The sequence below is a fragment of the Euphorbia lathyris genome, chromosome 1 (genome assembly GCF_963576675.1).
Source record: "Euphorbia lathyris chromosome 1, ddEupLath1.1, whole genome shotgun sequence".
NCBI lineage: Eukaryota > Viridiplantae > Streptophyta > Magnoliopsida > Malpighiales > Euphorbiaceae > Euphorbia > Euphorbia lathyris.
In genome coordinates, this window is record NC_088910.1 from 59715734 (window position 1) to 59728350 (window position 12617).

Consider the following 12617-nt stretch of genomic DNA (forward strand, 5'->3'; position numbering starts at 1 on the left):
ACAAAACCCTTATCCGAGATAATTGCCCTTAACCAAATTAAAACTCTACCGAGATAATAATTTGCCTAAGTGTTCAACAAAGTTTCCTTGTAAAGATTTTGAATTAAACTACGTTTTAATGAAAACACCAGCAGTCACTTTAGTGGATTGGTTACCATAAGTGCTGCATAAAAATCTATCGAATAGAACAGACTTTATTAGATGAAATATAAATTGATACAAGTTTACAGAGAACATGGAGCATTGAATTCTTCGACGGCGTGCAAGTGAACGGGTTGTCAATCCTTTCCTTGGGTTTCGTTAGAGTTTGTCAGGCTCAGGGGCGAATCCTCTACTCAATCTTCTCGTTGAATCTTCGTAATAGAGACTGGGTCGGTCCACTACCAAAATGTAAACTAAACTGGAACAATGTCTAAACGCTACTGAATTTGTTATTATTTTGTAAACAATGTGTGTACATCATATTGCTTTTGAACAGAATCGAAATCTAACTTCTGAATCACTTGATTCGGAATTTCTGCATAAATTCTACACTAATCTCTTTCTTCTACACATATAACACACTATATTTCAACTCTCCATCAACTCTTTATTTATAGATGTTGAAGAGTCTTGATTGAAGTGTCGTGTCCGTTGTGAAGGATCGTGTCCGCTGCGAAAGGTCGTCTTTATCCACCCGAACGATCGCGTTTCGTCAAAAACGAAAGTGTGTAACTAGGCCTCTAAAATCTCCTGCTCGTACCGAGAATATTAAATTCTCCACCCGAATGGGGGAGCATCAATTGTACTTCAGACGAAGGGAAGGAGAGGCTGAGGGACGCGTGTCGCGACCGTGAATAGTGGGGGCCGCGGTCGCGGCACGGAGCATTTTTCACTTCTTCGCTCTCGTTCGTGTCCTCGACTTGGCGTTATTAATTTTCATCGTCTTTGACTCCTTTTGTAGGGCTTTTCTTCTATTTTTGAGCTCTTTTTACTCCTATTTGGATTTTACCAAATATTTATGTACCTTGCATGAAAGAAACATATTCGAGAGTAAAAGCTTTCTAAATGGTTATAAATATCATAAATTCGTAGCAATATTGATGTAATTATTGATGATATTTTAGGTATATTTTGGGCTTAACAAATCTCCACACTTAATCTTTTGCTAGTCCCGAGCAAAATTTCACTGAATTTATTCTCTAACTAATCTCTTTATGAAAATAAACCATATATCTCTGTATTACCTTTTAAATTAGTTAAGCCGAAAAGACTAACTTCGCATGGCAAATTTATACGCAAAATATCAAACTAACTTAGTATAAATACGATTATATCACTCGTCTTGTATTTCCAATTTGGAATTGAAGCATTCGGGACAATGTAAGCACGCATGTTATTGAGTCTTTCGTCTCAAGGCATTTCAAAGCACAAAATTTCCTTTCCCAAACCTAAACTAATATATGAGATATATTATTTTAAATAAGTACTTGGGTTAATTATTGCTTAGTTACGCTCGAGATAAGGGTGGTCTTGATCGTAACTTTATACGTATTTTATTGCTTTGTGTTTGCTTAAGAGGTACCGACCATGCCATGGGTGGACGCAATCATTACTTTAAACTTATACACGCTTATAATTTTTTTTTTGCTTTTAATGTTCCTTCCATACATCGATTGTGATAAGGGTGGTCGCAACCGTGGCCAAAAGTAAACGGTACTTAATTTTCTTCCCTTTCATACCTCGATTGTGATAAGGTTGGTCTCAATCGTGGCCAAAAGTTAAGAATTCAACTAATTGATTGATTAATATGAATTATAAAATTGTAACTTGGGAAAAAGAAAAATAGCACATTCATCCTATATTGACTTAAAATTCAAAATGTATTATGGCTAAAGTTTCCTTAAAAACTTCAATTGGTGTTAATGTAAGACGAAATCAAACCGAGCTAAAATTGTTAGTTCAATTTAATGCCTATAAACCTAATTGAAAATTAAAATAAGATTTATTGTATCATGATTTCATGATATAAAAATAGAGATTGAATAAAGAATTTTTTATTTAAAATACATTCACTCGAGACAATTTTTACTTAAAATCGTATCGGAGATTCGTGAAAATTTTTGAAAAATATTACCCGTATAGAAATATAATTTCTAACGATAATGATAACCTAAAAATAATCATATTAACTTATGATTAATTTTTAAAAATATATGAAAATGTGAAGTTAATAAAAATAGCGTTTTAAACAAGTTTATGTTGCAAAAGACGTTGCATTTGTTATAAATGATTCGTTGCATTTGTTATTTGTGCTAGAAAAATGAAAATGATGTACATCTCCTCCCACACTTAAATTGGACCATGTCCTCATTGGTGCAAAAGCGAGATATCAAGAATAAAAGCACAAAAATTTAAGCATACGAAATAAAGATAGGAATGGTGCAAATGAAACATTCAACATAAAATTAAAAATTGAAAATTGTACCAAACATATGAAAATGAAAATTGTACCAAATTATAACAAGATAATAAAATTAAAGAAAACAACCTAAGCTTGAGGTGGGGAATCGGGAGGTGTAGGTGACGTCTCCACATTGCGGCGTCGGAAAAAGGAAAGCATCCGATGCCGAGTCGATCGATGTTCACGCCTCAAAAGGTTGAGGTTGTCATTCATCACCATATTGTTTTCAACCAAATCATCAATTCTTAAATTCATTTGACAATTGTTGGAATTGATTTGGTTCAAAATCCTCCGCAAATCTACCGGATCATCCGCCGTTTGAGGTGCTTGGGGTTGTGCTTGAGCCGGTGGTTCATCCTCCTCGCCTGCCGCCTCTCCGCCGCCTTCGGTACCTACAAATTGAGAACTTGAAGCGCCACCACCCATAGTGCCATGAAGATGGGCAATTCGGGTAGCATATGAAATAAAGACGGGAGGTCCTTGTGGAAGCAATAAATGAGCTCGCTCAAGAGCCGAGATGTCCAAAAGCGGAACATACCCACGGTAGGTGGACATGTTATAATCGGCCAACTCACCCCGTGCTTCCAACACAATAGCGGTGATAAAATTACAAAGAGGGATTTGAATGGTAGTAGCCCTCGAAGCACGGAACAAATTATCAAATAAAATACCAATGCTATCAATCCGCAAGCCTTTAAGCAAACTATCCAAAACATACAAATCCCGAACCTGAACCTTAGAACTCTCAACACGACCAAACAAGGAGAAACTCAAATACTTATGAAAGAAGAACACACAATTGTCCTTAATCAACTTGCTTGAAGTGTTTTTCGAATTAAAATAGTCTTGGTCCGAAAGAGTTTGCCAAACCGCATCATTATCAAAATCCTTAGGCTTATCATAAAAATCAGAAGTAGGGAAACCAAACATATTGCCCATTGCTTCATAGTCAATGGTGTAAGGGATACCATTATTCCTAAAAGAAATTGATGTTTTCTTCTTGTTCATGGTCAAAGTGACCAAAAATTCCACTACATATTCATTAATACGCGGGAAACGCATATTAACGAATTCTTGCCAACCCAAAGCTTCAATAAAGCCATCAATTCGAGTAGAGAAATTTAATGCTCTTACCGAATGGAAGTCTAAGAAGTGCATATCCACAAATTGGCGGTCGGCTTGAGAAAAATGTTTGAAACGAGCGGCTTCTTCCTCCGAATAGATGTCAAAATAAGCTCCGCATTGAACCCGAAGGCGATTAGCTTCCGTAACAGCGGGCTTGTTACCAACACGCTTAGTTCTAACCATGGTGATGGTGTTTTGTGGTTTTAGGGTGTGAGAAGAAGAAGAATTTGAGAGAAAAAGTAAAGCTTGAAGATGAGGTTAGGGTTTTGAATTGGAAGTGATTGAAAGAGAAAAGAGGATAGAAATTGGAGTGAATAAATTGGGAAGGGTAAAAGTAGATTTTTGGGGAAGAGTTTAGAGTAAGGGATTGGGTAAAAATAGAGGTGATGTGAGGTTTGTGTAAGAGGTAGGTTTATAAGGGTTGTATAGGTAGGTGAATAGGTAGAATAGGAATAGGAATAGACAAAATTTGGTGGCAAAATCGGATTGAAAAGGGCAATTTATACGCGTGTCGCGACCGCGAATGGCAAAGCCGCGGCCGCGGCACGCGATTTTCAGGGAATTTTCGCCCTGAAATTCTGCCAAAGTTGCTGCTCATACCGAGAATTAATAAATTCTCGGTAGAGAATTGGTAAAAATGGCCTATTTTGGTGCCTTTTGACATGGTTTGTGCAATTTTGTTGAGGAAATGGTTCCTGAACTTAATATTTAGTGTTCCTGCACTTAAAACTTAAATAAATGTCATTAATTCCAAGGAAAACCAAAGGTTGAAACTTAATAAATTGAATTAAAGTATAATAAATTGATTATGAAGAATTAATGAAACTTAAATATTCATTTATGCATATAAGTTAAGAGAACCATATTAAATGCATAATAAGTGCATGGTAAAACATATTTAATACATGAATTGAATTGATTAAATGAAAACCTAATGCATTGAAAAGAAATTGAGTTATAAATAAAATGTAGATATACGTGTGGAAAAATAGAAAACCATATTAGTTCAAGTGAATCATTTTTATCTTAATTTGAGTAAGAAAAATTAGAAATTACTCATATGAAATATGCTAAGTAGCGAAATGGGGCCACCCTAGCCCATTGAGTGCTCTACCTCGGGCAGCAAACTCAACTTCTTCAACAAGCGAAAAGCGGCAACAGCATAGATAATGGATCAAATGGATAAAAATTAAGAATTGAATGAAATAAGATCTTTATTATTTTAACATATGTACATGTAATGAAAACAAACTAATAATTAATACAAAACAAAATATATACAAAAAAATAAAATGAAAAACATAAACTATTCTACATATTCATCCCTATCTAACGGGATATTTCTAGCCTTAATACGATCAATTTGAAACTGCACGAAAGTTTCACGTTCCGGTGCAGACAAAAATTGAGGCCCTGCTCGAAAGACACGTTTCACAAGTCCTTCGTGCTCGAGAAATTCATAGTCAATTGTCGGGAAGAATTCATCATCACTCCAGGGGATATCAATAGTACCATTTGAACCGAGAATTATTCCACAGATTATATTGCCGAACCCAATCTTCTTATCTTTGGATCGAGAAGCGGCGATAAGACCTTCCATCAGAATTTTGGAAGAATCCACTGCATTTCCCTGGAATATATCTCCAAGAACATACAAATCTATGTCACGGACCACACTACTGAATGTGCGTCCGAATAAACTGTGACACAGAAATTTGTGTAAATACAGCATGGAGTTGGAGCGAAAAGAGTGATTATAGGCGAGTTTTGAATTGAATCGCCAGAATCCAGTGAGCATTCTCCAAATGTCCGAGGATGTCATGTCTCGTCCAGGATGACGTTTGATTGTATCCCTCGGGGGAAAACCAAACCAAGCATGCAACTCAGGATAGCCGAAAGTGAAGATTTCGCCTTCTCGACGAAAACTGAGACGTATTCGTCGTTTATTAGTAAAACGCACGGTACAGAAGAATTCGAGTATCCAGTCGCCTATTATTGGAAATCGCATTTGGGCGAATTTTGTCCACCCTAGGCGCTCCATATAGCGGCTCATGTCATCAGAAATGCCTATTTGGCTATTAAGAAATTCATCCATATACAACATTTCGGTGAAGAATTTGTAACGGTGATTCCAATAACGCCTACCTTCATCGTGACTGAAGATAGGAAAAGGCGCCCCATATCGCTTGGATAAGTCTGGGCGTTTGTTGATTGAGGCAGTATTGTGCCTAGATGGTTTGTTCTTGGTAGGCATGGTGCAAAGTTTGTGTTACTTTAGTAAAGAACGGTGTTTGCGAAGAAAATCAGGGTTCTGACAAAGATGAAAAAGAATTGTAACAGAACTTGAATCCTCTAGGATTAATTTATAAGAGTTTAAATGAAAAGAGGTATCGTTTTATTATGAAAAGGTATAAATTGCACCTTTCGGAAATGAAGAAACTTAATGTTTCGTTTGCCAAGAGGTTCGTCGAAAGGGTTAGAGTGTTGCAGACCTGATAGTGCAGGAAACACGCGTGTCGCGACCGCGAATGGCAAAGCCGCGGTCGCGACACGCTGATTTCCTTGCGGAAATCAGGCGTCTAAGCTACCTCCCGATTCACGGTAGAGAATTTAAAATTCTCGGTATGAACAGAGAAATCCTAACCTATTTGGACTGTTCTAAAAAAGAGGATTCTCGGCAGGGAATTCTAAATTCGCGGCAGAGAATTGCCTGAAACTTCAAATTCATCTTAATTTCCTAAAAATTAAATCTAAAATCATGAAATAGAAATATTTTATGCATTTAAATCATAACATAAAGTCATCTAATCATAAAAATGGAATTTTGGAAAAAATAAAATAAAATAAAATAAAATATAACAAAATAAATAAAAAAATATAAAAACAATAAAACAAAATAAACTGTGTAAAAAAAACTGAGTAATTTATACGTCAGACAATCTTGTTATGAACTCAATTCCTAGTTGGGAAATATTTTCGTAATAGATTTTACATCGATTACCATTAACTTTGAATCGAACTCCGGTAGGACCTTCCAGTTCTAAAGAACCATAATCGAATGTTTTGACGACTAAATATGATCCTATCCATCTGGACTTAAGTTTTCCTGGAAATAAACGAAGTCGTGAATTAAATAACAACACTTTATCCCCAACATTAAAGTGTTTAACTTTAATTTTGGCATCATGCCATTTTTTCACTTTTTCTTTATAAATCTTTGCATTTTCGTAAGATAGATGACGTAACTCATCTAACTCATTCAAATTGAGCAAACGTTTCTTACATGCTTGTCGTAAATCAAAGTTTAGTTCTCTAATAGCCCAATAGGCTTTGTGTTCTAATTCGACTGGCAAATGACATGCCTTCCCATACACTAAGCGGTACGGAGTCATTCTTATTGGTGTTTTAAATGCAGTACGGTATGCCCATAGCGCATTATTGAGTTTAGAAGACCAATCTTTTCTAGAAGATGAAACTGTTTTTTCGAGAATCCATTTGAGTTCTCTGTTTGATATCTCCGCCTGACCATTTGACTGAGGATGGTACGGCGTTGATACGCGGTGGCGTACTCCATATTTTTTCATAAGCGTTTCAAAACTCTTGTTTATAAAATGAGTACCGCCATCACTAACGATAACTCTTGGACAACCAAATCTACAGAATATATCGTCAAGAAAATTAACGACAACTTTAGAATCGTTTGTCGAGGTTGCAATTGCTTCAACCCACTTCGAAACATAATCGACGGCAACTAATATGTAAGTTTTACCATTGGAAGTGGGAAAAGGTCCCATGAAATCTATTCCCCACATATCGAAGACTTCAACTTCTAATATGGTTGTGAGGGGCATCTCATCTTTCCTTCCTAGATTTTCTGTTCTTTGGCACTTATCACAACGAGTAATAAATGAACGGACGTCCTTAAACATCGTAGGCCAAAAGAAACCGCTTTCAAATATTCTAGCAGCTGTCTTGTTAACTCCATTATGTCCTCCATAAGAACTAGAATGACATTCCGACATTATGGATTCGTATTCATTTTCACCAACGCATCTCCTAATTATCCCGTCACCACAAGTCTTGAACAAAAAGGGATCTTCCCAAAAATATTGTTTAATATCGAAGAAAAATTTCTTCTTTTGTTGGAAATCTAATCCTTCCGGAACAATATTGGCTGCAAGATAATTAGCAATATCTGCATACCATGGTGACATGGCACTTTTTATTTGATAGAGGTGTTCATCAGGGAAATCATCTCGTATACCGGTAGTTCCACCTATAGGACTGTTTTCATCTTCAAGTCTCGATAGATGATCGGCGACAAGGTTTTCAACTCCCTTTTTGTCTTTTATTTCTATATCAAATTCTTGCAACAATAAAACCCATCTAATTAGACGTGGTTTTGCATCCTTCTTAGCAAATAAATATCTTAATGCTGCATGATCAGTATAAATAATAACTTTTGAACCTAATAAATATGACCTAAACTTGTCACATGCAAAAACTACGGCTAACATTTCTTTCTCAGTTGTGGTGTAGTTTAATTGTGCACCAGACAGTGTGTGACTTGCATAATAAATGACATGAAGTTTCTTATCTTTCCTTTGACCTAAAACACATCCGACAGCTAAATCACTTGCATCACACATAATTTCAAATGGTAGATCCCAATCGGGTTTAGCAATAACAGGTGCACTGACTAAAGCTGTTTTCAATGTTTCGAACGCTTTAACGCATTCTTCATTAAAATCAAAGGTTGAATCTTTCATGAGTAAATTAGTAAGTGGTTTGGAAATTACAGAATTTTTTTTAATAAATCTTCTGTAAAAACCAGCATGTCCTAAGAATGATCTTACTCCCTTAACAGTAGTTGGAGGGGGTAATTTCTCTATTACTGAGGTTTTCGCTCTATCTACTTCTAATTCTTTTTCAGATATTTGTGACCTAAAACAATTCATTCGTCAACCATGAAATTACATTTTTTCCAGTTTAATACCAAATTTGTTTCTTCACACCTAGACAAAACTTTATCCAAATTTTCTAGGCACGAATCAAAAGAATCTCCATAAACTGAAAAATTGTCCATAAAAACTTCCATGATATCTTCAATGAAATCATTAAAAATTGCAGTCATACAACGTTGAAATGTTGCAGGTGCGTTACATAGACCAAAGGGCATTCTTCTATATGCAAATGTTCCGTAAGGACATGTGAAGGTTGTTTTATCTTGGTCATCCGGGTAAATGTATATTTGAAAGAATCCGGAATAACCATCAAGAAAACAGTAGAAAGCATGACCAGCTATCCTTTCGATCATTTGATCAATGAAAGGAAGAGGAAAATGATCTTTCCTAGTTGCTTTATTTAAATTTCTATAATCTATACAAACCCTTCAACTAGTGGTGGTTCGCGTAGGTATTAATTCACCTTCTTCATTCCTTACAACTGTTATGCCTCCCTTTTTAGGTACACAATGGATTGGACTAACCCATTCACTATCCGAGATAGGGTAGATGCTTCCATTGTCCAGAAGTTTAGTAATTTCATTTTTACTACTTCTTTTATGTTCGGATTTAGGCGTCTTTGCCTATCCGCTTTAGGTGGCTTATCTTCTTCTAAATGAATTCTATGCATTACAATACTTGGATTAATACCTTTTAAGTCTGAAATTTGCCAACCCATACTTCCTATCCTATTTCTAACAACTTCTTTCAATTTCTCTTCTTGGACTTGTGTTAATTTGTTAGAGATAATAATAGGTAGAGAATCGCCTTCGCCTAAGAAAGCGTACCTCAAATGACTTGGTAATTCTTTAAGTTCTAATTTAGGTGGAACTACAATTGAAGGCGGAACTGGTCCATCTTCTCGAATCAAAGGTTCTGGGTCCTTATCTTCTAGTTCCTCACTCATTATAGGTTCTATTATTTCTTCTTTTTGAACAATGTCATTTACACATTCTTCAATTAAATCAAGTTTCATACAAGCAAAATCTTCCATAGGATATTTCATCGCTTGGTTCATATCAAACTCAATCTTATCATCTCCTATTCGTAAAACTACTTTCCCTTCCGACACATCAACTAGAGCACGTCCCGTGTTCATGAACGGTCTACCAAAGATTAGCGGACAATTTACATCATAAGCAAAATCTAAAATAACGAAATCGGTAGGAAAAATAAATTTGTCAACTTTAACTAAAACATCCTCAATTATACCGTATGGTCTTTTAGTGGTTTGATCCGCTAATTGTAAAACCATATTGGTACGTTTAATGTCTTCTTCTAAGCCTAACTTATTAAAAATAGATAATGGCATCAAGTTAATGCTTGCTCCTAAATCACAAAGACAACTTGGGAATTCTATATCGCCCAATTTACATGGAATGGTAAAACATCCGGGATCTTTGAGTTTTGTGGGCAAATTACTTGACACAATTGAACTACAATCTTCAGTTAGCGAAATGGATGAAATTCCTTCCCAACTGATTTTTTTTGAAATTAAATCTTTGAGGAATTTACCATAATTGGGAATTTGCGTAATTGCATCCATAAACGTCAAATTAATATGCAAATTTTTAAGTTTGTCTAAAAATGTTAAAAGTTGTTTATCATAGTCCTTGTTGCGGACTTTGTGTGGAAAAGGTGGTTTGGGTACAAAAGTTTTTGTACTAGAGTCAATTGGTGCATCTTTTTGTCTTAATGTATCCTCTTTGGGCTTCGATAAATCAGTTCCAGGTAAAGTCGAATTTCCGGGCATTTTCGGGCCTAAGTAGTTTTTCCCTGAACGAAGAGTGATAGCCTTAACATGCTCTTTCGGATTTTCTTCCGTATGGCTTGGAAGACTTCCCTCTTTGCGGGATGGAATTGATTTAGCGAGTTGTCCAATTTGAATCTCCAAATTATGGATGCTAGATGATTGGTTTTTAATAAGCTGATCGAATTTATTCTCGATCCGTTTAAAACCATCGTCGTGATTACTTATTTTTCCGCTCATAGCATCAATGAATTTGTCGATTTTAGAAGATAAAGTGCTAATCGTGTCTCTAGATTGATTTTGATAATTGGTAGTACGATTTTGATTAGCATTAGCATTATTATTATCCTTCCAGTTAAAGTTAGGATGATTTCTCCATCCAGGATTATATGTATTGGAATAAGGGTTATTATTTTGGTTTTGCCCTTGGACAAAATTTACCTGTTCAATTTCACTCATACCTTCGTAATCCACATCTGTTTGGATTGGTTGACCATTAGAATCACACGGTGCCATAAACCTATCAATTTTGTGCGATAAGGCAGAAAATTGGGCTTGCAACATCGCTACTGGATCAAGATTCACTATACCTTTAACTGATGAAGTAGTTGAGGATGATGGTTTTGCTGATGGTATGTGTCCACGTTCCGCGGGCCACATACAGCTGTTGATTGCCATTTCCTCCAAAAGTTCTCTTGCTTGGGCAGATGTTTTCTTCATGAATAACCCTCCAGACATAGCGTCCAATGAACCTCTAGTTGTAGGATTTAGTCCATTATAAAATGTTTGCATTAAAAGTTCAGCGGGCAATTGGTGGTGTGGGCATAAACGTTGAAGTTCTTTAAAACGTTCCCAAGCCTCATAAAGAGTTTCACTATCATTTTGAGAAAAAGATGTTAACTCTTTAATGACTCTTGCGGTTTTTTCTAAAGGAAATTTTTTTGATAAAAATGCTTGGGCTAATTGCTCCCAAGTCTCAATTAATGCGGCTGGCATAGAAGTTAACTATTCTTTGGCTCGATCCTTCAAAGTAAAAGGAAAAAGGCGAAGTTTGATTGCTTCTGCAGTTACATCAGTAATTTTAAAAGTGTCACAAATTTCTAAGAAATTTGTCAAATGGGTATTAGGATTTTCGTTAGGTAACCCGTAAAACGTTACATTATTTTGCAACATATTAAGCAACGCAGGTGTAGACACCGAGTCGGAGGACCTGTGACGAAAACCTGTAAACAAGACGGTTGAAACGGTTGATTCCGGAAGTTTTAAAAACAAAAAAATAATATATAATAAGGAAGGAGAAGTTGCGATGGTGCGCGGTCGTCGATTGGGCGGCTCGCGAGTGCTCAGCGGCGCGGTGCGAGCGCCTAGCGGCAGCTGACGCGCGTCCAACGATGGTCGGATGCCCGCCCGATAGCACGGGGCGCGCGCTCGACGTCCGCTGGACGCACGCGTCTGACTACGAGTGGCGCGTGCTCGACGTCCGTTGGACACACGAGCCCGGCGGCGCGGAGCGCGCGCTCGACAGCCACGGGGCGTGTACGCCCGACGGCGCGAGACGCGTCCCGACAGGCGTCGGGCGAGCGTGCCCGGAGGCCGTTGGGCGAGCGTCCAACGACGTTGGGCGAGCGCCCAAAGATCGTTGGCCGAGCGCCTAATGTCGGTTGGGCGCGCGCCCAACGATTGTTGGGCGATCGCCCAACAATGTTGGGCGATAGCCCAACAGAGGTTGGGCGGCCGCCCAACATGGCTTGGGCGCCGCCCAACCCCTTTGGGCGACGCCCGATCTTGCTCGGGCGTCGCCCATTCCGTCCGGGGATCCAATGCCTATAAAAGGCACGGATCCCCATGCATTTGAGGAAGGTGGAGGCTTTTTGGGAAAGATTTTCTCACTCTAAACATTTTTAGAGAGAGAAAATTGATTTTTTGGGAAAAAACATTTTTTTTCCTAAAAATTCCAAATCTCCTAAGAGTTAAAATTTTACCAAAAACAACGGGAAGCACGATTCGTGGAATCAACCGACGTCAACCGTCAATACCGAACTTAAGGTATTATCCGAGGACTAGACTCGTTTTTATTTTTATTTAATTTATTTCTTTCCTTTATTTATTTTTATAGTTTTTATTTATTTAGTTGTTCATTTATTTTATCACTTTTTATTTAATTTGGTGTATTTATTTAATTTCCATTTCGGATTGAATAAAATTTGGTTTTATTTTAAAATAAAAAAAAACCTCGTTTTGATATCCCAATACGAACCGTGATCCGATAAAAAGGGTAGTTCGGGTATTAAAAGAC

The 12617-nt window shown here is 37.1% G+C and overlaps 1 non-coding gene across 1 annotated transcript; it reads left to right on the forward strand.

The window, feature by feature from the left end:
- Positions 1–11129: 11129 nt before the first annotated feature.
- On the forward strand, positions 11130–11236 carry LOC136215926 (small nucleolar RNA R71). Its single transcript, XR_010682928.1, has one exon. It is a non-coding gene; the product is annotated as a small nucleolar RNA R71 (small nucleolar RNA).
- The last annotated feature ends 1381 nt before the right edge of the window (positions 11237–12617 follow it).